General features: G+C 38.6%; 2 long non-coding RNA genes across 2 annotated transcripts; both read right to left on the reverse strand.

The window, feature by feature from the left end:
* Positions 1-1293: 1293 nt before the first annotated feature.
* On the reverse strand, positions 1294-3725 carry LOC128070616 (uncharacterized). Its single transcript, XR_008201619.1, has 3 exons — positions 3600-3725; positions 2785-2883; positions 1294-1433 (listed from the first exon to the last, which is right to left on the reverse strand). It is a non-coding gene; the product is annotated as an uncharacterized LOC128070616 (long non-coding RNA).
* A 1665-nt stretch (positions 3726-5390) lies between these two features.
* Positions 5391-11717, reverse strand: LOC128070618 (uncharacterized). Its single transcript, XR_008201620.1, has 3 exons — positions 11680-11717; positions 7280-7350; positions 5391-5475 (listed from the first exon to the last, which is right to left on the reverse strand). It is a non-coding gene; the product is annotated as an uncharacterized LOC128070618 (long non-coding RNA).
* Between the last annotated feature and the right edge of the window lie 14473 nt (positions 11718-26190).

The raw sequence follows: 26190 nt of genomic DNA on the forward strand, positions 1-26190 counted from the left end.
ATCAGCCAGTGCAGGAGATGCAGAAGATAGGGGTTAGATTCCTGGGTGGGGAAGATCCCCTGGAGAAGGAAATGGCAGCCTGCTCCAATATTCTTGCCTGGAAAATTCCATGGACAGAGGAGCCTGGTGGGCTACAGTCCATATGTCACAAAGAGTCGGACACGACCGAGTGCCTGAGCACACAAAGGCACATACATTGCCTTAGGGCTACTAACTAGTTTCCTCCGTCTGTGCTTATACATATCCTCCTGAAAACTTGCAAGGAAGCTTAAACAAACAATTCTGAATGAGCGATATTCACTTAAAGAAAAAGGAAAGAGAATAAGCAAAGGGGTTTCCCCTGTCAAAGGAGAAGGAAGGTGGAAAATAAAAATAGAGCAGACAAAAAGATGAATAAATACTGGGCACCAAAGAAACATGCTGTGGTTGGGGAAAATATTTAACAATATAAGAAAAGAGAAATAGCTCTATAATGCCCCTGTATTTAGGCATATTATAGCTATTAAATATAAAGAATGAATGAGTGTGTGATGACAGGAGCTTCAGGAAGGGGAGTGTTGAACAATGAAATGCATCAGGGACACCATTGCCTTTACAGGGTGTTTTGAAATTTTGGGACCTCTTGAGGTTTATTCTAAGGTAATCTTTTAATTTTTTAAAGATATCGTACTGCCCTATCTACCCAAGGCAGCCAGACACAGATCCTGAAGTTTGTGTCTCTTGCATTCAGACAACAGCACAATGATCTCATTAAGAGGATGAGCTTAGGAATCAGATATTTGGAATGACTGTCATGGCTATTTATTGGATAGGGTGGTTTTCAAGAATTTATTGAGAGTCAGACAGCTGGCTGAAACTTACAAGTCTTCCATAAGTAGACATCATCATACTCATTTGCAGAACTTCTTCTTCTTCTTCTTCTTCTTTTTTTTTTTTTTTTTTAAAAGAAGATACCTACTTTAACTTCAAAGCACAGAAGTATTCTATCTGGTATCAATCTCAGCCAGCAGCTCTCCTCAGATGGCCACCACAGGCCTTGGGGGACACAAGGGTGGTATGACCTGGACTGGGGCTGTGTCATTTGTATAATTTCTTTACAGGAGTTTAATACGTCTAATTCTTTACTGAATATAATTTGTGATTTTTCATTTAAAACATGTTCACTGAACAGAATCAAAACAAATTGCACTCCATATTCTCAATTTAACCATGTTTTAACAAGAGATGTGCAGAGTCTTACCCAATGTCACAAGGATCGTGCAGAGTTGCCCCTGTGATCCCGTTGTTTTTATTCTCACGCTAGCTGCTTGTCTGCCTCAGGGCCGTCTCCTTGTTCAGCACTTCTGTGGTTGCACTGCCCTTCTGGGGCTCAATTGGTGTCACAGATTCCTGAAGATTCCCCAGGTCATGTGCATCTCAGATGTTAAGGTAAGCTGTCCAAAAGGAGACAGGGAAGCAAATCAATTAAATGGAAAAGATGTAAAGAAGCTTCCCTACCAAAACTTTAGCAGGCATGCGCTTCTGAAACAAGAATGATATAAAATATCAACTGTGATGTAGAGGCCTTGTTTATCTTCCTTCTTGTTCTTGGTATTTGAAATGTTCTCTGTGACACAGTTATGTTATTAGGTTGATACTAAAATCATCTCCCTCATGAAAACCATGCTTTGGGGGCAGGAAAGAAGGAAAGTAACAACTGCATTATCCTTTTCTATAGGCCAAATGTGTGTAGCTCTCTCTCTTGGTTTTTTTTTTTTTTTTTTTTTTGCTTTGAGTTCTCACATCAGTCCTCAGGTGGGGCTTTGTCTTCCAGACACATACAATTTTTTCAGTGAAACTAAAACCAAATTCTACAAGCTGTCTTGTAGTCTGCTAATATAAAATACGTTTCACATGCTCACTTCAAAAAATTAGTTGCCTGGAGAAAATCTAGAAAATCCTAGAAGCGCCATCTTGTGAGCAGTACCAGAGTTGCATCCTGTTACTACTAGATCTTTAGAGCAAAAGGGTGGGAACTTACATCCTGGCAAGCCAGCAGTTTTCTCAGGCTTCTAGGATATACCATACTAAAATTTAGAGTTTCGTTATGCATCACAAAAAATGGAATGCTAATGCATTTAGTTGCAATGGTCTGACAAAAATATGCATGGTTACTGAAAAGTGAAAAGATATGATTTTTAAAAGAAAGTACAATTCTGTAAAAATAATCAATATTATTGTTTTATGAATTATCTTTCAATATCTTTATATATATGTGTGTGTGTGTGTGTGAATACATATTACTTTAAAACCAGCTTTTTACTGTGCTCAAGCACAGTTTGAAAAATTTTCCTTATAAATATTTCCCATGTGATTTTGTTTGAATCACTTCAAATGTAATTTCCCCCTAATTTATAACATTTTACCTGAAACTCTTTTTCTGATATTGTTAAAAAATGTTTTTTAATAGAGAGAGTAAGGACTGTACTGTCTCTCAAACTATACAAATAATCCCATTTAGTGAAGGTACCCTTCTATTTTTCCTGATGTTACACATATTGTATTAACACAGTCCTCTATCTTTAAATGACATAATATGGTGTTTGCCATTCTGCGATTTTCATTTGCACCTAATACTACTTTTCAGACATCTTTTCAAATCACGACATGCTCATACTTCTGTCAGCTATATAACGTTCAATGTAACTGTATGGATGTACCATGTCACATATTTTTTAAATGGCTAGTAGAAACAATCCAACTTTAAAGATACGGAAAAATGGTTATTGCTGACCATGGTCATACCTGTTGTCTGAAAGAATGAGTTACAAGGAGGACACAGACAAGGCTGTTGTCAACACAGCAATCAGGCTACGCACTTGATCAGGTCCAGGAAAATTTCAACTATCGGCAAAAGATGGGGGGGGGTTAGTTATGGCTGCATGTCTCTGTGTTTATGAATGATTATGTGTCTAAAACCAAAGTGTACAAATTTGTTTCAGTATCATTTTGCTCTACTTTTTAAAAAATCATTTATCAATGATAAAAATGATCATGGAATAAAACAGTTCTAAAAATGCTGAAACTGGTTAAAAATGTATTTTGAAATCCCCAGTAATCTGAATACTCCAGAGATGCTGACTATTAACATGGAAATCTAGTTACTAATAACATGTTTTTTTAAAACAAATTGTTGATCACTCAACAGCATATCTGAATCCTTTCCATGTTCCTTGTACATTTATATTTTACATGTCAAGCACTTTTTATGGTTACATTTTTCCTGTCAGTTATTTTTGTAGAATAATAAACACTTCAATAAAATCTGTACCAAAGATAGAAACATGGAATGCCATGTAAAAAATTAACATGAACAGCATGCCTCACTGAAGTCTTAATTTAGATGCGGTAATCTGATCACCCATTCCCACAATGTGGACTTCAAAAAATATCGGAGAAACTGAATTTTCAAGGGATTGATTCTGTCACAGTAACGGGAATTTCCCCCCAAATATATTCTATTCCCACCCCTCCCAGGCAACAGCCTCTATTTTCTTCCACCGTAACACTAAAGCCCAAAGAAATCCCCAGAAAAAAACTAGCTTTAAGACAGCCATTACCTTGAAGCTTCTTGTCAGCTGCAGCCTCGTGAAATGCAGCCCCTCCCCCAAGAGTGGCCAGGCACAGCTCAAATCCAAGCTTCTCAGAGGATGCTCCGCCCCCTCCCTGTGATGGGGAAAGGAGGGGGCCTTTCCTCAATTAGAGGGAGGAGAATAGCCAAGTTAACTGAAATTCACTTAAAGGAGAAAAACGTTCATTTCTAAAGGACTTGAAAGAGAAATGGCAACTTGTGTCTCTTTCATTTCCATTCAAACCACAAGGGTAGATGACTTCCTAAAGGGAAACAGCAAATCCCTTTATCATATAGTAAAGACCCAGTTGAAAATATCTCTTACATATTTTCCTGCCCTTTCTGTTCACATTTTTACAAAAGATTCTAAGACTCAACTGGTCATGGTCCACTAAAAAGACCTGCTAAGTCCTTGCTTGTGATTACAGTGAATGAATACACTGTTTTGTGGAGAATTAAAACTGTACAGGGTTAATTCTTCTGGCCCTGGGACATGATATGTTTCTCTGTTACTCAGTTTCTCTCATTCATGCTTCAGAAAGTTTCAGCTTTTTTCAAGTCAAGTCATTTTTTAAACATAAACATCTACCAAAATCCTTAATGAAGAGAGATATGAGAAATATATCTCTGAACATACTAAAACTGAAAAAAACCAACTATTTATGGTTTAAAAACACTATAAAGCAAGTTGAAAACACAAGAATAAATTTGACAAACTGGTTCTGATTCAAAAAATAGCCCTAAAGTAGCTCTTATATATTAATAAGGAAAAGAGTGAAGTTTAAAAAAATGAGCAAGAGACATAAATAGACAATTCACAATGTTCTGAGGGAAAAATTCTTACCCAATATTAACTTCCCTGTGAGCAAGCTCATACAGTGCAACTACAGGGACCTCTGTCCTTCCCATATAGTTGCAAACCTCCAGGCTGTTTGGTAAAATTGTTTAAATTTGCTGTTTTAAAGTCCACTTGCCTCAATAATCAATGCCCTGCAGCTTACTTTCACCTTGTACAAAAGCTGCTGTTTAGGCTTCTATCTGCAACTCCATTTGTTTTATATCAGTTTGTTCAATTTGTTCAGCAGAGAAAGGGGATATGCTGTTCAATGGGGATCCTCAAAACTCAAATATCCAAAATGAAAATTAAAACTAAACAATCCATAAAGATATTCACCTTCCCTAATAAAAGAAATGCAAATGTAAACAGCAATGAAATTTAAATTTCACTTGTAATGAAGTGGGGGAAAAATGATTCAATGGAGAGTTGAAAACAGAAAATGGGTACTCTTGCTCATGTGCAAGGTCACAAAGCTGGGAAGAGGGCAAAAGAAAATTAAGGCAAAAGTCTTAGAGACTTCCCTGTTGGTCAGTGATTAAGATGTCACCTTTCAATTCAAGGGATACAGGTTTGAGGGCTTCCCTAGTGGCTCAGATGGTAAAGAATCCACAGTGCAGGAGACCTGGGTCTATCCCTGGGTTGGGAAGATCCCCTGGAGAAGGAAATGGCAACCCACTCCAGTATGGTCGCCTGGGAAATCCCATGGACAGAGGAATCTGGCAGGCTACAGTCCACAGGGTCACAACGAGTCGGACACGACTGAGTGACTAAGTGCAGGCACAGGTTTGAGCCCTGGTTAGGTAGCTAAGATACCACATCTCTCGTGGCCAAAAATCAAAAACATCAAACAGAAGGAGTGCTGTCACAAATCCAACAGAGACTTTTAAAAAGATGGTTAAGACGGTAAATTTAAAAAACAAAACAAAACACCCAAAACCCAGTTTTACCTGAGTTCCACACAGAAAGATATGTTCTCTTGATCAGTACTCACGGCTTTCTGCACTTGGAATCCTGTCTCTTGAGTATTCTGGAGTAGAACAAAAGATTACGTCATTCACTTTCTGATTGTAGGGGAATTAATGACTGCAACCCCCAGTGAGTGTTACTTAATCTAAGTCCTTCTTGGTGAACATGCTGGTGAAACACAACAATTTTCAATAATTGCCATACTTATCTATGAACTCCCCATCTTTCACATACATCCACATTCTCACACAAATTAAAAAATATATTTCTGCACTATCCTCTTACACTGACCATATCTGCATTATAGTTTCACTCAACCGTAGACTAGTTACAACATATCTCTTCTGTGTCACAGGAACCTGGCAGTATGACAATTGATAATCATTGGTTATGGAGAGAAGTGTTCATTTCATCCAATCCTCATTTACAATTGGCAACTCCTTGTTCTTGTGCTTTTGTTGTTTGCAATTCAATATTGTCTTTACTGAGCATTTTTGTTCACAAAATATTCAAGAAATTGAGTTAAATTTAGATTTTTATTGCCTTTAAACTAAGGGTGTCATTTCCCAGGAAGTGACAAAACCTATATACTGCCAAATGGATCATTCTGAGGGTTAGTTCTCTTAAGATAATGTTCTGCTAATTCAGAAACTATATATATATATATATATATATATATATAGTTATATAGATATATATATATAGTTATATATATATATATATATATAGTTATATATATATATATATATATAGTTATATATATATATATATATAGTTATATAGATATATCAAATGTAGGTAAAGTTGGTGAAGCCCTCACAACACCATCCATCATCACGATGAACAAGTAAACACGACCCCTGTCTCTTGGCACCTCTGACTAATTCAGGTTAGAGAAACAGCTGCAGTATGACACAGCTCTTCCTGTGATTAACAAACAGAGAGGAAGAAAACTGTGCATCAGGGGCTGTAAAGAGAGAAGCCATCATTCTTTCACAGACATAACAGGAGGGTCAGGCTAGATCAAAATTATTCCATTAAGCAATCTGAGTAAAGGAAATCAAGGAGGTATGGATTTCTCTCAGCAGAACCCAATGTTTAGCCTTTAAGTTTGTCACAGAGGCATTATGACAAGAAAGCAGGCAGACAGTTGTGGGTTTGAGACCTTTACTAGCTGAGTGGAGAGAAAATGTTCAAATCCTTGATAACTATGCTAACTTGTCATGTCTCCATACTAGATCCCAATTAAGAAAAAATAAAGTGGGAGGACACACATTTTGAGATTTTAAAATTTACTAGAAAGCAACAATGATCAAGAGAGTGTGGTACTAATACAGATCAATGGAAGAGATCCAAGAGTTCAGGAGTAAAACCACGTCTCTATGGGCAACTGACTTTCAACAGGGATACTGTCATTAGCTGAGCCATGGTCCCCAGACCTGGAAAATAAAGTCTTCAGCCCGAGTATCTCAAAAAAAAAAAAAAAAGAAAAAAAAAAGAAAGAAACACGCATAACTCAAAAGCATCTCTGACAATAACCTAGGTTGTCTAAATATGAAACCACATTTAAAGGTACAATAATTAAAAAAAAAAGAATTTAGTAGCTAAGTGTGTAGTGAGAGCTAGATGAGACAGGAAGGATATGGAAACGGGTAAAAGAAATCTTAATTAACCACAGAGAAGCTGGATTTGCAACATACTCAGTTAGTGCACCAGGATATAGACAGGAACGCAATCAACAGATATGCAGTGTCCTGGAAAATTTCTCAGGACACTGATCCAGTTCTAGCTGCCTAGTTTTCTAGAAAAGCAGTTTTTGAAGGGCCCTTAACTCTACTGCAGTAGGGCTAGTAAATGGCACTCACCTGCTGTAGCCTCTTCTTATCCTCTGAAACCCACAAAGTAGCTGGAATAAAGTGTTTTCAACAGGCGCCAACTGGATTAGATTAAAATATGGCAAAAAAAAAAAAAAAGGGATCAGATAAGAAGTTTACCCTAAGCAGAAAGAACATGGACAATGATGATGGAGACAAGCTACAAATCAGAAGAATAATATCCGACGGAAGAGATTAGAGACATGGACATCTTTTGGAGGGGAGGGGAAGAAAAACAAGAATTATGATAGCACAAACCCAATGTCACATCTTTATTATTTCTGTTGTACTCTGAGAAAAGAATGCATGTGGGAGGGGCTTTGGAAGTGGCAGGACATTATTTGTGTTCCTGGATAATTTGGGCCTTTTAAGTCCCACAGGGTTATCACAACGGAATTCTGGGCTTTAATGTTTCCAAAGCTGCTAGTGCTGCCTTGCCTGTCCAAAGCAATCAAAGATCTCATGGACACAGATAATGAGGTTCGGCATCAATAGCCTTATTCAAGAGAGTGTACGGAAGTCTATTTGAGGAAGGCTGTGAGACCTTAGGCAGGTCTTAAGAAATACTTGTAACTATGTTATCCAGTGCTTCCCTGGGGGGTCAGTGATAAAGAATCTGTCTGCCAGTGCATGGGACGTGGGTTCAGTCCTTGGGTCAGGAAAAGCCCTTGGAGAAACCAATAGCAACCCACTGCAGTATTCTTACCTGGAAAATCCCATGGACAGAGGAGCCTGGTGGGCTACAGTCTACAGGGTCACAAAGAGTCAGACACAACATAGTAACTAAATGACAACAACATGCTATCTAGTATGCGGTGACAACAACTGAGCAAAGCTGTCAAGGATTATAGAGTCAGGTCACTGGCTGCAACCTCTGGTAGACACCTGAATAGCCTCTCCAATTATTTCTTCATAGTGGTTAAACACATGAGATATTTTCCCCAAAACTAGAAGCAATGGCTTTTAATTACAAAACATTAGGGCTACAGAACAGGGGCAAAAGAATTGTATCTCAAATTATCAACCTAACATAATTTTAGTATGAAGTGTGTCTTTTAATTTAAAATGTTATGGCTACAGAGCAGCAAACAAAATAAACTATACCTCTTATACCCCAAGTTCTCAACACGTTTTTAATGTGAAATATTTCATGATATGGGAAGAACCTTATCCAATATCACATGGATCGTGCAGGGTATGCCCCTGTGATCTGGTTGTTTTTATTCTCACTCCAGCTGTTTGTCCAGCAGAGCCTTCTCCCTGTTTGGCCGTTTTGTGGTTGTGCTGCCCTTCTGAGGCTCAACTGGTGTCATACACAGATTCCCCAGATCATGTGCATCTCAGACATTAACCTAAGCTGTCCAAAAGGAGACAGGGAAGCATACCAATTAAATGGAAAAGCTGTAAAGAAGTTTCCCTACCAAAACTTTAGCAGGCATGCTCTTCTGAAACATAGGAATGAGATAAAAATCTCAACTGTGATGCAGAGGCCTTGTTTATTTTCCTTCTTGTTCTTGGTATTTGAAATGTTCTCTGTGACACAGTTATGTTATTAGGTTGATACTAAAATAATCTCCCTCATGAAAAGTATGCTTTGGGGACAGGAAAAAAGGGAAATAACAATTGCCTTGTGCATCTCTATAGGCTCAATCTGTGTAACTACTTTTTTAATGCTTTCTGTTTGAATTCTCCTATCAGTCTTGGTGTGTTTTTATTTTATACATGTGCAATTTTTCAACGAACTGCAATCACATTCTACATATTGTCTCATAACGGAAAATATATCTCATTGCTTTGTCTGTCCACTTCATAAATATGGTTGCCTGAAAGAAAATTTAGGACACCTGGTGAGTGCCATCTTGTGACTAGAACCAGAACTACTGCAGACACTCAGGTCTTTGGGCAGGAAGGGTAGGAACTATACCAACCAGACTGTAGCCTTCTCAGGCTTCTAGATGGGTTTTTTGGTTTTGTTTTTTTGCTTCTAGACTTGTTCATTCTCAACTTCAGAGTTGTGTAGATGTCATATAAAAGTGGGATTATATTTCCTCATTTTAATGTTTGTTGTTATATCCTTCGTGCATATTGCGTATCTTCCTTCATCTTTTGATTTTTCAAGAAAGAAAGCAAATTCTCACAATAATGGTCAAAATATAATGACTTGCTCTATATATTTTTCTTAAACATATTAATAAATGTGCATGTTTTTGGAAACCAGACCTTTATCCTTCCTAATAACATATTTTAACATCTTCTCACATCAATAAATATTTTCTACATCATCTTTTGGGCTTCCCTTATAGCTCAGTTGGGAAAGAACATGTCTGCAATGCAGGAGACCTGGGTTCGATTCCTGGATCAGGAAGATCCCCTGGAGAAGGAAATGGCAACCCACTCCAGTATTCTTGCCTGGAGAATCTCATGGACGGAGGAGCCTGGTGGCCTACAGTCCATGGGGTCGCAAGAGTCAGACATGACTTAGTGACTTCACCACCACCACCACATCATCTTTTTGTGAATAACTTTTACAAGATAATCTTACATTTCTCAAATTTTATCTCATTTTCTCATAATGAATCTGATTCAAGCTTACTATTTTCAGAATAAGATTTTTTAAATGGAGAAATGTAATATATAAAAAGTTGAAATGTTCTGTATCCAATTATACTTGGGGCTTCCCTGGTGGCTCAGACAGTAAAGCGTCTGCCCGCAATGCAGGAGACTCAGGTTCGATTCCTGGGTCGGGAAGATCCCCTGGAGAAGGAAATGGCAATTATACTTATATATCTCCAATTAATAAAGTACATGCATATTTCCAAAATTTTCTTGCATATAATGTACCAATATTATTACAGGCCATTCTGCAACGTGCTTATTTTTAGAATATACCTTCTATATCTTTTATTTTTTGCACTTAGCTCACTATATTAGCTTATTCTTTTTATAGCTGCATAGTATTCAAAATTATGGTGAACTATCCTACATGACTATTCCATAATATGCTTTGAACATTTTTTTAATTCTTTCTCAAAAGTACATAAAAATACAAATAAATATCTTCTGCTTGAACCAAAGTCTGGACAGTAGTCTAAATATTTGAACTGCAAGCAAAGCACAAGCAACCAGATAACCAGCCTTCTCAGACCCACAGAAAAATCCACCTTTAGCTAAAGACAATGGGGTGTGTTTGAGTATTTAAATCTCTGTAACAAAATGGATTTTTCTCTTTCAGCTCCATCCCGTGCTTCCAAAAACAAACAAACAAAAAAACAAAACTAAAGGTACATAAAAGTCTAAAGACGAAAATACACATCATTCTTACTCCAACCCCTGAATTGGTTTACTGTTTATATTTGAGCAAAATCCCCATGATTTTTCCCTCATCATATGTGTTTGTCTGTGTACATATGTAATTTCAAATAATGTATTCATATATATATATTTATGTCTTTTCCTCATTCTACATATTAGAATACACTACTTTATATTTCTCCACTAACAAATTTGAACACCTTTCCTTGTTTCCATATTTACTTATTTTTTTGGCAGGTAGCTTTTTCCCCCATGTTTTTAAATTCTCATCTTAATTTTTTTATGCTGACATAGCTACTCATGCTAAGTGAAATCTGGGCACAGTAGTGGAAAATTTCCTCCTTTTTCCTTAGACATCGTTACTAGATATATTGTTAGATTACTAGACATATTACTAGACATATTGTTGTGTTTTATTATATCAGTATAAGCCTATTATTCTTCAGCTCATGAACTTACAGATATTTTTGTATTACAGTATAAATTGGAATATATCATTCTTTTGATAGCTAAGTAGAGACATAAACAATGATTATCCTTTACACATCCATAAACAAAGTGATTCTTTTAAGACACTGAGTATTCCCTGACAATAAACTAAACTTCTTACTGTCTTCAATACTTAAATTCGCAGTTATACACTATTTCAGATTATTACTATACAAACTCCGCCAAAACAGCAAGATTTGTTGGAAATACAATCAACAAACAAAGTAATATAAAAACCCAACACTCCCAACTAATAACTTCATTTCTCATTTGGCATTATCACAGGATAATCTCTTTTTTTAAATAAGGAAGATTAATTTTTCAAGTTTTGTTTCATCATTTATCTCTGTTACTACTGCTTTTTGACTGAAACATAAAATGCCCTACTCGAATGTCAGCTTTTGCAACCTCCAGAAGTATTTTTTTCCGCAGGTGTAATCTGATCACCTCCCCCACTCTTAAAGTGTGGAGTTTTAAAATATCTCGAAGGAATACAAAACTCAGTCAAAATTCCCTCAAAGAAACTACGACTCTCACAAAACAAAGCTCCTTTTCCACGACTCCAAAGCAGCAGTCCCTTCTTTTCTCACCTTTACTGCCAAGTCTCCAGAAATCTCCGAAAATAACTATCTTTCCACGACAGCCATTACCTCCAAGCTTCTCTTCTCTCTTCTGCGAGGCCTCCGAAGTCTAACGCTGCTCCTCCCCCAAGACTGGCCAGGGCCGGCTCACTCTTCCAAGCTTCTAGAGGATGCTCCGCCCCCTGCCTGTGATGGGGAAAGCAGGAGGTCCTTCCCTCATTTAGAGGGAGGAGAATCTCCAAGTTGAACTGAAATACAATTAAAGGAAAGAAGTGTTCATTTTAAAGAACTTTAAAGTGTATTGGAAACATGTGCCTGTTCAATTTTCTTTCAAACCCCTAGGGTCTGTGTTTTCCTGAAAAAAGGAGAAAGAAAAAGAGATAGCAAATCTCTTTTTCATATAATAAAGATACAGTTAAATGTTCCTTACATATTTTTTCAGGCTTTCTCTTGTACATTATCTCTGGTAAATTTAAGACCTGATAGTCAAGCTTCACTAAAATCATGCTAAGTGTCTTGACTGGGATTGTAGTGGATTAATAACTTTATTTTAGATAGAATTAATTTTTTACAATTTTGAATCTGAACCTGGACCACATTACAGTATGTCTCTTCTTTCATTCATGTCTACTAATCCAACCAGTCCATTCTGAAGGAGATCAGCCCTGGGATTTCTTTGGAAGGAATGACGCTAAAGCTGAAACTCCAGTACTTTGGCCACCTCATGCAAAGAGTTGACTCATTGGAAAAGACTCTGATGCTGGGAGGGAGTGGGGGCAGGAGGAGAAGGGGATGACAGAGGATGAGATGGCTGGATGGCATCCCTGACTCGATGGACGTGAATCTGAGTGAACTCTGGGAGTTGCTGATGGACAGGGAGGCCTGGCGTGCTTTGATTCATGGGGTCGCAAAGAGTCGGACACGACTGAGCGACTGAACTGAACTGAATACTTCCTTACTTCGGCCATTTCTGAAGAAAAATCCCCAAACAAAATCTGACTATACTGAAATTGAAAAAAAAAAAATGAATGGTAAAATCACAATAAGCCAGAGTCAAATATCAACCACAAGCAGAGATGCTTTCAATGTATGTGACTGGATAAACAAAAATATCCTTAAACTAGCTGTTATATTTCAATAAGAAAGAAATAATCAACATGGTAGAATCAGGCAAAGAACACTCACAGACAATGCAAGATGTTCTTTCGTACTTCTGATATTTGTGTGCCCAGTCTTGTCTTACTCTTTTCGACCCCATGGACTGCAGCCTGCCAGACACCTCTGTCCATGGACTTTTCCAGGCAAGAGTACTGGAATGGGTTACCATTTCCTACTCCAGGGGATCTTCCTGACCCAGAGATCAAACCCACGTCTCCAGCTTTGGCAGGTGGTTTCTTTGCCACTGTGCCACCTGGGAAGGTCCTATTACTTCCCTATTAAGAAGTTCAAGCAGTGAAACTCCTAGGTTCTCTCTGCTTCTTCTAGACTAGAAAGGCCTCTGGTGATGAATAAATTGCTTAAATTTGTGCTTCTATTACATATTTATTCTCATAATGAGAGTGTATGCATGCTAAGTCACTTCAGTTATGTCTGATTCTTTGTGATGCGGTGGGACTGTAGCTTGCCAGGCTCCTTTGTCCACGGGATTCTCCAGGCAAGAATACTGGAATGGTTGCCCATGCCCTCCTTCAGGGGATCTTCCCAACCCAGGGATCAAATCTGTGTTTCTTACATCTCCTACATTGGCAGATGGGTTCTTTACCACTAGCAGTTTCCTTACCCCTAGCGGCCACTTGAAAAAACCCCCAAATGAGCAATATTCTGCAATTTATTTTCCCCTCTTAATAAAGCTGACATTTTGCTTTCATTTGGTATTCCATTTGTTTTATTTTTATTTGTTCATTATTTTCAAGATATGACAATTTTGTAGACTTTTGTGTAACCACTAAATAACCTCAGAATGTGTAATACTGTAGAAATATATAGAAATACATGAGTATGCAAGCAAGAAAATTTTGTTTAGCTTTAACAGAAGTGAGATTAAGCATGGCCAGCTCTTCCTGAGGCTCTTATAGCATACAAGGCGTTTTGATCTCTCCCAGATTAAAGTCTATGTATTTGGGCTCTTGGTGTCAAATATGATTTCTAACAGCACATTCTCTCCAGCACATTCTCTCAAGTGCTCTGATACAGTTTCAAAAACCAAGGCTTCTCAATACTGCTACTCCATCAAAGCAGCTTTCTTTTCATGAGAATTTCTGCAAAATTGTGGGATCAGTTCTGCTCTTTATCAAGGACATAATACTAAGAAACATTGTTCATTGTAATATAACAGTATCGAGAACAGAGAATGGATAAACTTTGTTCTTTAAATTGTAAGACCTTGAGAAACTTTGATATTTAGAATGAAAAGATTTTATTCTGAGGGTTGCTCTTTTATTGCTGTTATTTTAATTTTCTTTGGCATTAAAATGGTTTTAAAAGAAATGAGCGGAATATAGAAAAAAAGATATATCAAAATATAAAATATCAAATATTTCAGTTGTTGTTAAGGGATGAAGAACAACTTGAAGATACATCCATTACTAGAATGTAAACTGGAACCAATATCTTGGGAAGTGTTTGATATTATCTCCTAAAGTTGTACGTTGTAGAGGTTAACAGAGAACATTTCAGGTTTTCAAACAGCAGAGTTACATGTCTAAACTGGTAATAGAGAAATGATCCCCACAGAAAGCTATGCATATTCCAGAGCACATATAAGACTATCCAGTGGGATATATGAAGTATATAATCAAAATTAATTTATTTTCATTTTTCTTTCAAAAACTTTATAAGTATTTTTAAATATTCTTAAAAATTATTTGTATTGAAGAATCACATACTTTATAAAATATTGAACTATGGGAGGTATCAATGAGTCTTTTACAGTAGTGATGACAAAAAAAATATGTGGAGATCTCTGCTTTATAGTCTCATAGTCCAAGTAGTGCTCCCATTTGTCTTCTCTCTGATTTGCATATTTTTGGATTATAATCTCATAAAAAGACTACTCTGAACTTCCTCGATTGCCTATATACTGGTTTCACTGCTCAGAAAAGCTACTGTTACTTCCATCAAATATTTAAGATAATAATGAGAAAACTGCTGACTGCAAGCATGTATATCTCAGACAGGTTGAAAGCAGAAGGTTGGTGACACTTTAAACTTAACCTGGCCAATAAATCTGAGAATTGTGCGCAAGCTGATCAAGCACCCTGTAGCCCCTTCCTTAACACTGCCTTTAAAACTCATTTCTTGAAAGCCATTGAGTGCAGGTCTTTTGAACATGGGATGCCCGAACTCCTTGCATTTGTTGTTGTTGTTCAGTCACTAAGTTGTGTCCTACTCTTTGCCACTCCATGGACTGCAACATGCCAGGCTTCCCTGTCCTTCACTATCTCCCAGAGTTGCTCAATTCATGTCCATTGAGTCGGTGATGCCATCCAGCCATCTCATGCTCTGTCATTCCCTTCTCCTCCTGCCCTCAATCTTTCCCAGCATCAGGGTCTTTTCCAGTGAGTCAGCTCTTCACATCAGGTGGCCAAAGAATTGGAGTTTCAGCTTCAGCGTCAGTCCTTCCATGAATATTCAGGGTTAATTTCCTTTAGGATTGACTAGTTTGATCTCTGCACTGTCCAAGGGACTCTCACTAGAGAATAGAGAATATCAAGCACTTTCATCTGGTGGGAGTCTGCTTCCTGTAAAAACAATTTAGGAATGTGTGTCAGACCTTTATCTGTATCTTCCAGGGAACAGGGAGTTTGGTGATTCTGCTTTGTGGTGGATTTACAGTCTACTTTGTTACCAGTCTCTCTGCTCAACAGCTACTCTTTGTTTCTACATCTTCACATTTTCTAATCATTAACTTTTGAGCTGGCCTTTCAAGACTCTGGGGAGGCCTGGGAGACGAAAGCCAATCTTTTTTTCATAAGACAGGGACACTGGGGTTTGTATATGGTTTCAATACCTTCTTTACTTTGATACTCCTCAATCTTTTAAAAAAAAATAATTTTTATTGATTGATTTATTTTTGGCTCGCTGTGTCTTCATCGCTGCTCAGGCTTTTCTCTAGTTGCAGCAAGCAGGAGCTACTCTCTTGTTGCAGAGCATGGGCGTCTCATTGTGGTGACTTTTCCCATTGCAGAGCATGGACTCTAGGGCATATGGGCTCAGTAGTTGCTCTCCCAGGCTCTAGCTGCTGCTGTTAAGTCACTTCAGTCATGTCTGACTCTGTGCGACCCCATAGACGGCAGCCCACCAGGCTCCCCCGTCCCTGGGATTCTCCAGGCAAGAACACTGGAGTGGGTTGCCATTTCCTTCTCCAATGCATGAAAGTGAAAGTGAAGATGCTCAGTCGTGTCTTAGTCGAGTCTTAGTGACCCCATGGACTGCAGCCCACCAAGCTCCTCCGTCCATGGGATTTTCCAGGCAAGAGTACTGGAGTGGGGTGCATTGCCTTCTCTGCCCAGGCTCTAGAGCACAGGTTTAATAGTTGTGGCACCTGGGCTTAGTTGATCCTCATCATGTGAGATCCTCCCAGATCAGGAATTGAATCCATGTCCCCTGCATTGGTAGGCAGATTGAGGAAGACCACTAAGCCACCAGGGACGCCCCCATACTCTTCAGTCTTGAGGGGAACAGGCACAGGAGAAGAAAGGGAATAAAGTTGTGAATAGAGAGGTTAATCACAAACTTAGCTTTAGGGGGAATTCAGTTTTGGTACCACTCTTGATGCATTTATGTAAATATATCAAGGTATATAGAAAAAGAACACAGTTTAAAAGCCCAGATTCATAGACAAAATTAGTTTGTTACCATTTAGATTGATTCAATTTGGAATTTTATTTGAACATTCTTCCTAGATGTTGGAGGTTGAATTAAAGGAATAATGTCAATATAAGTACAAACTTTACTGATTACCATGATTGTAATAACAGTGTATAAAGTAAAGCAATGTTCAATTTTTGCTAAAGTCAAAATTGTAAAAAGCTAATTAATCAAACGAGGCCAGGGCTGGTGGCTGGGAGGAGCATCCCGAGGAGTGGCGGCTGCACAGACGCAGGAAGGCCTAGAGGAGCTATCCCACATTGAAGGTCACGAACTGCGGTGGTAAGAAGATACCCCTCGTCCAAGGTAAGGAGCAGCAGCTGTGCTTTGCTGGAGCAGCCGTGAAGAGATACCCCACGCCCAAGGTAAGAGAAACCCAAGTAAGATGGTAGGTGTTGCAAGAGGGCATCAGAGGGCAGACACACTGAAACCATACTCACAGAAAACTAGTCAATCTAATCACACTAGGACCACAGCCTTGTCTAACTCAATGAAACCAAGCCATGCCCGTGGGGCAACCCAAGACGGGGGGGTCATGGTGGAGAGGTCTGACAGAGCGTGGTCCACTGGAGAAGGGAAGCCACTTCAGTATTCTTGCCTTGAGAACCCCATGAACAGTATGAAAAGGCAAAATGATAGGATACTGAAAGAGGAACTCCCCAGGTTTGTAGGTGCCCAATATGCTACTGGAGATCAGTGGAGAAATAACTCCAGAAAGAATGAAGGGATGGAGCCAAAGCAAAAACAAGACCCAGCTGTGGATGTGACTGGTGATAGAAGCAAGATCCGATGCTGTAAAGAGCAATATTGCATAGGAACCTGGAATGTTAGGTCCATGAATCAAGGCAAATTGGAAGTGGTCAAACAAGAGATGGCAAGGGTGAACATCGACATTCTAGGAATCAGCGAACTAAAATGGACTGGAATGGGTGAATTTAACTCAGATGACCATTATATCTACTACTGCGGACAGGAATCCCTCAGAAGAAATGGAGTAGCCATCATGGTCAACAAAAGAGTCTGAAATGCAGTACTTCGATGCAATCTCAAAAATGACAGAATGATCTCTGTTTGTCTCCAAGGCAAACAGAGACTTGGATATCACAGTTATCCAAGTCTGTGCCCCAACCAGCAATGCTGAAGAAGCTGAAGATGAACGGTTTTATGAAGACCTACAAGATCTTTTAGAACTAACACCCAAAAAAGATGTCCTTTTCATTATAGGGGTCTGGAATGCAAAAGTAGGAAGTTAAGAAACACCTGGAGTAACAGGCAAATTTGGCCGTGGAATGTGGAATGAAGCAAGGTAAAGACTAATAGAGTCTTGCCAAGAAAATGCACTGGTCATAGCAAACACCCTCTTCCAACAACACAAGAGAAGACTCTACACATGGACATCACCAGATGGTCAACACCGAAATCAGATTGATTATATTCTATGCAGCCAAAGATGGAGAAGCTCTACACAGTCAACAAAAACAAGACCAGGAGCTGACTGTGGCTCAGATCATGAACTCCTTATTCCCAAATTCAGACTCAAATTGAAGAAAGTAGGGAAAACCACTAGACCATTCAGGTATGACCTAAATGAAATCCCTTATGATTATACAGTGGAAGTGAGAAATAGATTTAAGGGCCTAGATCTGATAGATAGAGTGCCTGATGAACTATGGACTGAGGTTCGTGACATTGTACAGGAGACAGGGATCAAGACCTTCCCCATGGGAAAGAAATGCAAAAAAGCAAAATGGCTGTCTGGGGAGGCCTTACAAACAGCTGTGAAAAGAAGGGAGGCGAAAAGCAAGGGAGAAAAGGAAAGATATAAGCATCTGAATGCAGAGTTCCAAAGAATAGCAAGAAGAGATAAGAAAGCCTTCTTTAGCGATCAATGCAAAGAAATAGAGGAAAACAACAGAATGGGAAAGACTAGAGATCTCTTCAAGAAAATTAGAGATACCAAGGGAACATTTCATGTAAAGATGGGCTCGATAAAGGACAGAAATGGTATGGACCTAACAGAAGCAGAAGATATTAAGAAGAGGTGGCAAGAATACACAGAAGAACTGTACAAAAAAGATCTTCATGACCCAGATAATCATGATGATGTGATCACTAATCTAGAGCCAGACATCTTGGAAAGTGAAGTCAGGTGGGCCTTGGAAAGCATCACTACCAACAAAGCTAGTGGAGGTGATGGAATTCCAGTTGAGCTATTTCAAATCCTGGAAGATGATGCTGTGAAAGTGCTGCACTCAATATGCCAGCAAATTTGGAAAACTCAGCAGTGGCCACAGGACTGGAAAAGGTCAGTTTTCATTCCAATCCCAAAGAAAGGCAATGCCAAAGAGTGCTCAAACTACCGCACAATTGCACTCATCTCACATGCTAGTAAAGTAATGCTCAAAATTCTCCAAGCCAGGCTTCAGCAATACGTGAACCGTGAACTCCCTGATGTTCAAGCTGGTTTTAGAAAAGGCAGAGGAACCAGAGATCAAATTACCAACATCTACTGGATAATGGAAAAAGCAAGAGTTCCAGAAAAACATCTATTTCTGCTTTATTGACTATGCCAAAGCCTTTGACTGTGTGGATCACAATACACTGTGGAAAATTCTGAAAGAGATGGGAATACCAGACCACCTACCCTGCCTCTTGAGAAATCTGTATGCAGGTCAGGAAGCAACAGTCAGAACTGGACATGGAACAACAGACTGGTTCCAAATAGGAAAAGGAGTGCGTCAAGGCTGTATATTGTCACCCTGCTTATTTAACTTCTCTGCAGAGTACATCATGAGAAACGCTGGACTGGAAGAAACACAAAGTGTAATCAAGATTGCCGGGAGAAATACCAATAACCTCAGATATGCAGATGACACCACCCTTATAGAAGAAAGTGAAGAGGAACTAAAAAGCCTCTTGATGAAAGTGAAAGTGGAGAGCGAAAAAGTTGGCTTAAAGCTCAACATTCAGAAAACAAAGATCATGGCGTCCGCTCCCGTCACTTCATGGGAAATAGATGGGGAAACAGTGGAAACAGTGTCAGACTTTATTTTTTTGGGCTCCAAAATCACTGCAGATGGTGGCTGCAGCCATGAAATTAGAAGATGCTTACTCCTTGGAAGAGAAGTTATGACCAACCTAGACAGCATATTCTAAAGCAGAGACATTACTTTGCCAACTAAGGTCCGTCTAGTCAAGGCTATGGTTTTTCCAGTGGTCATGTATGGATGTGAGAGTTGGACTGTGAAGAAGGCTGAGCGCCAAAGAATTGATGCTTTTGAACTGTGGTGTTGGAGAAGACTCTTGAGAGTCCCTTGGACTGCAAGGAGATCCAACCAGTCCATTCTGAAGGAGATCAACCCTGGGATTTCTTTGGAAGGACTGATGCTAAAGCTGAAACTCCAGTACTTTGGCCACCTCATGTGAAGAGTTGACTCATTGGAAAAGACTCTGATGCTGGGAGGGATTGAGGGCAGGAGGAGAAGGGGACAACCGAGGATGAGATGGCTGGATGGCATCACTGACTAGAGTCTGAATGAACTCCGGGACTTGGTGATGGACAGGGAGGCCTGGCGTGCTGCGATTCATGGGGTCGCAAAGAGTCGGACATGACTGAGCAACTGAACTGAAGTGAAGAAATGGACAAACTGTATATTTTGCATCTTCATTTCAGTTTGAAAAAAAAATTGCTGATACTAAATTATTATTTGGTATTCTGTTTCCAATCTCTATTGACTGTTTCATGCTTTCCTGATAGATGGTCCTCTTATTTACTATTGCTGGAGGATGCAAACTTAACCCCAATCTCAGACAGATATATGGATTTCCCTGGTGGCTCAGATGGTAAAGCATCTGCCTACAATGTTGGAGACCCAGGTTTGATCCCTGGGTTGGGAAGATCCTCTGGAGAAGGAAATGGCAACCCACTCCAGTACTCTTGCCTGGAAAATCCCATAGACGGAGGAACATTTTAGGCTACAGTCCATGGGGTCACAAAGAATCGGACAAGACTGAGCGACTTCACTTTCTTTCACTTTCAGGCAGATATATTCAGAACATTTGCTGCGTAAATGCCCTGCTTTTTAAAATCTTCTGACTGATAGTTAGGGTGAACCCTATTGCTACAAGCTTCCTTAGTAACAACTGGCAAGGACATTATGTGTTTAAGACTTCGTAAAAGGAAACTTGAATTAGTATAAAAAAATAGCTGGTATTTATGTAAGTATTCATAGTCTCCAACTTTGTAACATTCCATTTCAATGTCCTTTTGGAACAGGCACACTCTGTTCTAAACGTTTTTGTTGTCTTGCTGTTTCCCTCACTAGCAACTTAATAAATTTTGACACATGTTAGAGATAACTTTATCTAAAGAAGAATTTTTATCAGACTATATACAAAGTATATAATAGTCCCTAAGTCATTGGCCTTGACCAATATCCAAGCCTGGCTATGAACAAACAGCATGATCATAGGCACACATACTGCCTAAATGTTGGCACATCTTAAGTGCAAGAGCAGGATAGAAGAATTTACTGGTGTTGAGTCTTCACATACAGAGAAATGCAAGCTAGTCAGTGTCACTGCCAGGGCCAAAGTGGGCTGAGAAATCCCTGGTCAAATGTGGGGGAACATGGCAGTGATGGAAAAAGTGCCTCTAGTGCAGAGAAATGAACTCCCACAGAGAACCCTCTGACCTATGACCTCCAGGAATACAACTTTGAGTTGCCCTATTTGGGGATTTTGTTTTGCTCAGTCAGTACTAAAACTTAGATACTGCCAATGGCTAATGATCCTATGAGTTAGACCACTTAGGGTGATGCTATAGTAAATTTCTTTAAAAAATTTAAGTAAAGGTGATGAAGAATTGACAATTACATTATCACAATATGTGTGTGTGTGTGTGTGTGTGTGTTAGTCACTCAGTCGTGATCAATTCTTTATGACCTGATGGACTGTAGCCCACCTGGCTCCTCTATTCATGGAATTCTCCAGGGTAGAATACTGGAGTGGGTTGCCATTCCCATCTCCAAGGGATCTTCCCAAACCAGGGATTGAAACTGAGTCTTCTACATTACAGGCAGATTCTTTACTGTCTGAGCCACCAGGGAAGTCCCAATCACAGCACACAGGTAATTTGAAAAACAACAACCAATTGTTGCTACACTCTGAGATCACAGGTGAGAGTTGCAGTGTGATACAACTCTTCTTGGGATTAACAACCCAAAGCTGGTCCCTTTCTGGTCTTTCTTGAGGACTCTAAAGTAAGAAGGAATTATCTTACTCTCTAGGGGGCCCATAAAAGAAAGACCAAGCTGGACCAGAATTATTCCTGTATGTACTTTGAACAGAGGTTTTCTTCATTTTCTAGATGAGAAAATCTAGAAAATGAGATGATAGATATCATCTAGAGATGATAGATAGGTAGATAGATAAATAGATGGATAGTTGTTCACAAGGCTTTATACTTAGTCTGTGAGAGTTGTCAGGGAAGTGCATGCAGGAATGTTATGTATTTGATATTTTCAATAGGACACACAATCTGATAAATATGAATTTATTCCCCAGATTGCCATTTATTATTCATGTGTTCTCATGTAAGTTTTTTAACTTCTATATACCTTAGTTTTTTTGAGTATAAAATGAGAGTAATCTTAATACCTATCTCAGGAGTTGATAGAAGTAATCAAAACAATACTATAGCTCAAATGAAAAGAAAATACCTGGGAATTTTCAGGAAACTTATGGAAAAGAATTCCAAGTATGGAACTAACACTACCATATAAAGAAGGCATAGCAAGAAGCAGAGAAAGGAATAAAGAAGCCCAAAATGAACCATAGAGTATTTGAAGATACACATGGCCCATTAATACATGTGAATAGGGACAAGAAATCTAGCATAGATTTCCTATGCTCCAGAAAAGTCCTTGGGGTATTGGTGCACATTTAATTCCTAGTTTTCTTTTAATCAGACTCTTTTGTTTTAGGATTACTAGTTATTCTCACCTTTGAGGCCCTTGTCTTTTCCTCCTAAAGGTCCAAGGGGGCTTGAAAACTTGTTTTGAATGGGCAATATTTGAACATACTGCATTAAGGACAAGACAGAGAGGAAGAATCAGCAAAGGAATGTTTCATGTCAAAAAATGAATCCTGTCGTGAGAATGCAATAGAGATATAAGAATGAAGAGAAAAATGTGGGGATCAGACAGGAGGCCTCATGCATGAAAAGTAGAAGGGGCTTCTACTTGAAAGAAAAGAACTATATGAGTAATATCATAATACCCCAAGACCAACATATTCTCATTGTTAATTTATTTTACAATGTAAGTGTGTCTGCCTGTGTTCATGTGTGTGAGAGAAAGCAACACTGATGTTGTAGAAATTCGCATGCTTGAGGTCACCTGTTATTTTTGTCGCTGGAGCCAAAGGACATGAGTGCACTGAAACTATGGGAATCAGAGCAGACAAGTGCTGTGCCAGCTTCTGGAATTCTCATGGCTACAGTTAGAGCTAGAGTCTGGAGCACACTGCTGCCTAGGCTGCCAGAGCATCCATGACTTAACTGCACAACTAGGCCCTTTCTGCCTAACCAGGAATCAAGAAAAGAAAAGGGGAGGGAAGGGAAGGGAAAGGAGGGAAATAAAAGAGAGAGAAGAAAAGAGAGAAAAAAGAAAAGAAAAAACAAAACAGAAAAATTGCTTCTTTCTTTCTCTCACTTTCTAGTTTCCTGATAGTACCTTTCATTGAAATAACCTAATAGACACAAAGCTGGAAATGGCATCTGGGAAAAGCAGTCTATGGGTTTTTATCACCTATAATATAGAAGGATGAGAAAGATACAATAGGTACAGTAAGAGTATAGTGTCTTTATTGCCAATATTTTTCTGTAGAATAATTACACATGTTATAGAAAATGCAGAAATACAAGAAGATATATATATATGCATATATGTATATATCGTCTACTACAACACATCAGAGATACTCACTGTTAGTGTCTGTAGTTTTATCTTTCCTAAATTTTCACACATATGAATGCTAATTGAAATGGGAATTATTTTATCTAACAATTTACTTGAATATTCATATCAAAATATTTGGGCTTCCCAGGTGGCTCAGCGGTAAAAAATCTGTCTGCAATGCAGGAGGCGAGTGTTCAGTCCCTGGGTTAGGGAGATCCCCTGGAGGAGGAAATGGCAACATTCTCCAGTATTCTTGCCTGGGAAATTCCATGGAGAGAAAAGCCTCTTGAGCTACAGTCCATGGAGTCACAAAGAACTCGACACAACTGAGCTTGCACACATTAAAATATTCTTTCATCATTTAAAAGATAGTGTTAACAAGACAGTCCCTATCTTTCTAAAATGTTATCTCATTTTTTCTGAGAGCAAATATAACGGATGTTTTTAAAGAAAATGTGGACAGTACAGAATTGTATAGAAGTTGATATGATCCTGTATCTCATGGATTTCCACCTCCTGACTGTCTACCCTGATGTACTCTGTTAATTATTGTTTTATATTTTCCAGGTTTTTTACATATTATCTACACACATGTATTTTACTTTAAAAACAAGGCCATTTTTCCTTTCTCCTTTTACAGAAATGAACACTGAGGTCCTGGGAGATTAAGAGATTATGTTTTACAGAAAGAGCACAATCTTTTAAGGTGGAAAGACATGTTTATATCCTTGAATGGTGTCCTCCTCCCCTCCCCTGACCCACCAAAAAAAAATTATAAACATTTTTGGTGTTTAGCAAGTGAAAGATGAGATTGGTGAGATCAGATGATTGAAGACATCAAATGATGGAAACCCAATAGCCTGATGGAAACAAACAGCCTGATACCCAAGGGTCTGGTTTAGAAGAGGAAAGTTGTTTTTTCTCTTGTTGAGACAACAAATATATATAGGGTTGACTATTACTAGATTTAGAAAATCACTGGTGTATTTTAATTGTGTCCAATTGTTCTTTTATTTCTTCCTACAATTCTAAGGCATAGAAAGATATGGATGAAGGAGAAACAATGGATTTATTCCTCATGGATTCGAGATTTTCTGATTTTTAGTAGTCTGTGGGAAATTTTCCGAGAAGGCAATGGCACCCCACTCCAGTACTCTTGCCTGGAAAATCCCAGGGATGGAGGAGCCTGGTGGGCTGCAGTCCATGGGGTCGATGAGAGTTGGACACGACTCAGTGACTTCACTTCCACTTTTCACTTTCATGCATTGGAGAAGGAAATGGCAACCCACTCCAGTGTTCTTGCCTGGAGAATCCCAGGGATGGCAGAGCTTGGTCGGTTGGCTGCCATCTATGGGGTCGCACAGAGTCAGACACGACTGAAGCAACTTGGCAGCAGCAGCAGCAGCAGCAGTGGGAAATTTTATCAAGGCTGGTTTGCTCCAAAATTCTTCACCTAAAAAATAGCATCCACTGATAATCTGGTTTTTCTTTTTTTTCTGATATGTCTGACAACATATGGAGTTTGCTTTGGTGTCATATCTAAGTAACTTCATCTAACTGAAGGTAAGAAAAGTTTTCTTCGATGTTTTCTTTTAAATTTTGTGTAGTTTTAGGTTTTAAATGTAGTTGTATGATCTATCTTAAGTCAATTTTTGTACATAGTGTGTCTTAGATTCCAGTTTAATATTTTTAACATGGATATTCAATTGCTCCAGCAACATTTATTGATAAGACTAACTTTTCTCTAAAGAATCGCCTTTGTAAAGTATCAATTGTCCAAGTGTAATCTGCTCCTGGATTCTGTCTTCTATTCCATTGTTCTGTTTATCTTTACAGTAACACACCACTGTCTTGTTTAACACATCTTTATAATAAGTTTAGATATATGTCTTCCAACTTTGTATTTATCAAAATTGTTTTGGCTATTCAAATTTCTCTCCATATCCCTGTAAATTTTAGAATCTACTTCTTAATTTCTACAAAAAAGACTGTTAAGATGCTTACTTGGATTGTCGTCGATCAATTTGGGGAGAATTGAGACCTTAACAATATTGAGTGTCCTAATTGATGGACACCAGTTATCTACTTAAAATCTGTACTGTCTGATATCAATACAGCCATTCCATCTTTCTCTTGATTAATATTAGCATGCTATATTGTTTCTTTCCTTTCACTTTTTTTGGTGTACCTTTATTTTTACAGTGGTTTCTTATAGACAGTATATGGTTGAGTCTTGCTTTTGTATTCAATCTTTCAGTCTCTAGCTAAGGAGTGTTTAGACCATTTATATTTGATGTGGTTATTAATGTGATTTGATTTAAATCTACCATCTTGCTACTAATATTTAACCCTCCTGCTCTTTATTACTCTTTTATTCTTCTTCTGCCTTCTTTTGAATTAATTAGGTATGTTTTGTGATTCCATTTTATGTTCTTTTTAAAAATTTACTATTTTTTTATTGAAGGATAATTGCTTTACAGAATTTTGTTGTTTTCTGTCAAACCTCAACATGAATCAGCCATAGGTATACATATATCCCCTCACTTTTGAAACTCCCTCCCACCTCCCCACCCCATCCCACCCCTCTAGGTTGATACAGAGCCCCTGTTTGAGTTTCCTGAGCCATATAGAAAATTCCTGTTGGCTATCTATTTTACATATGGTAATGTAAGTTTCCATGTTACTCTTTCCA

Source organism: Budorcas taxicolor, chromosome X (genome assembly GCF_023091745.1).
Source record: "Budorcas taxicolor isolate Tak-1 chromosome X, Takin1.1, whole genome shotgun sequence".
Classification (NCBI taxonomy): domain Eukaryota; kingdom Metazoa; phylum Chordata; class Mammalia; order Artiodactyla; family Bovidae; genus Budorcas; species Budorcas taxicolor.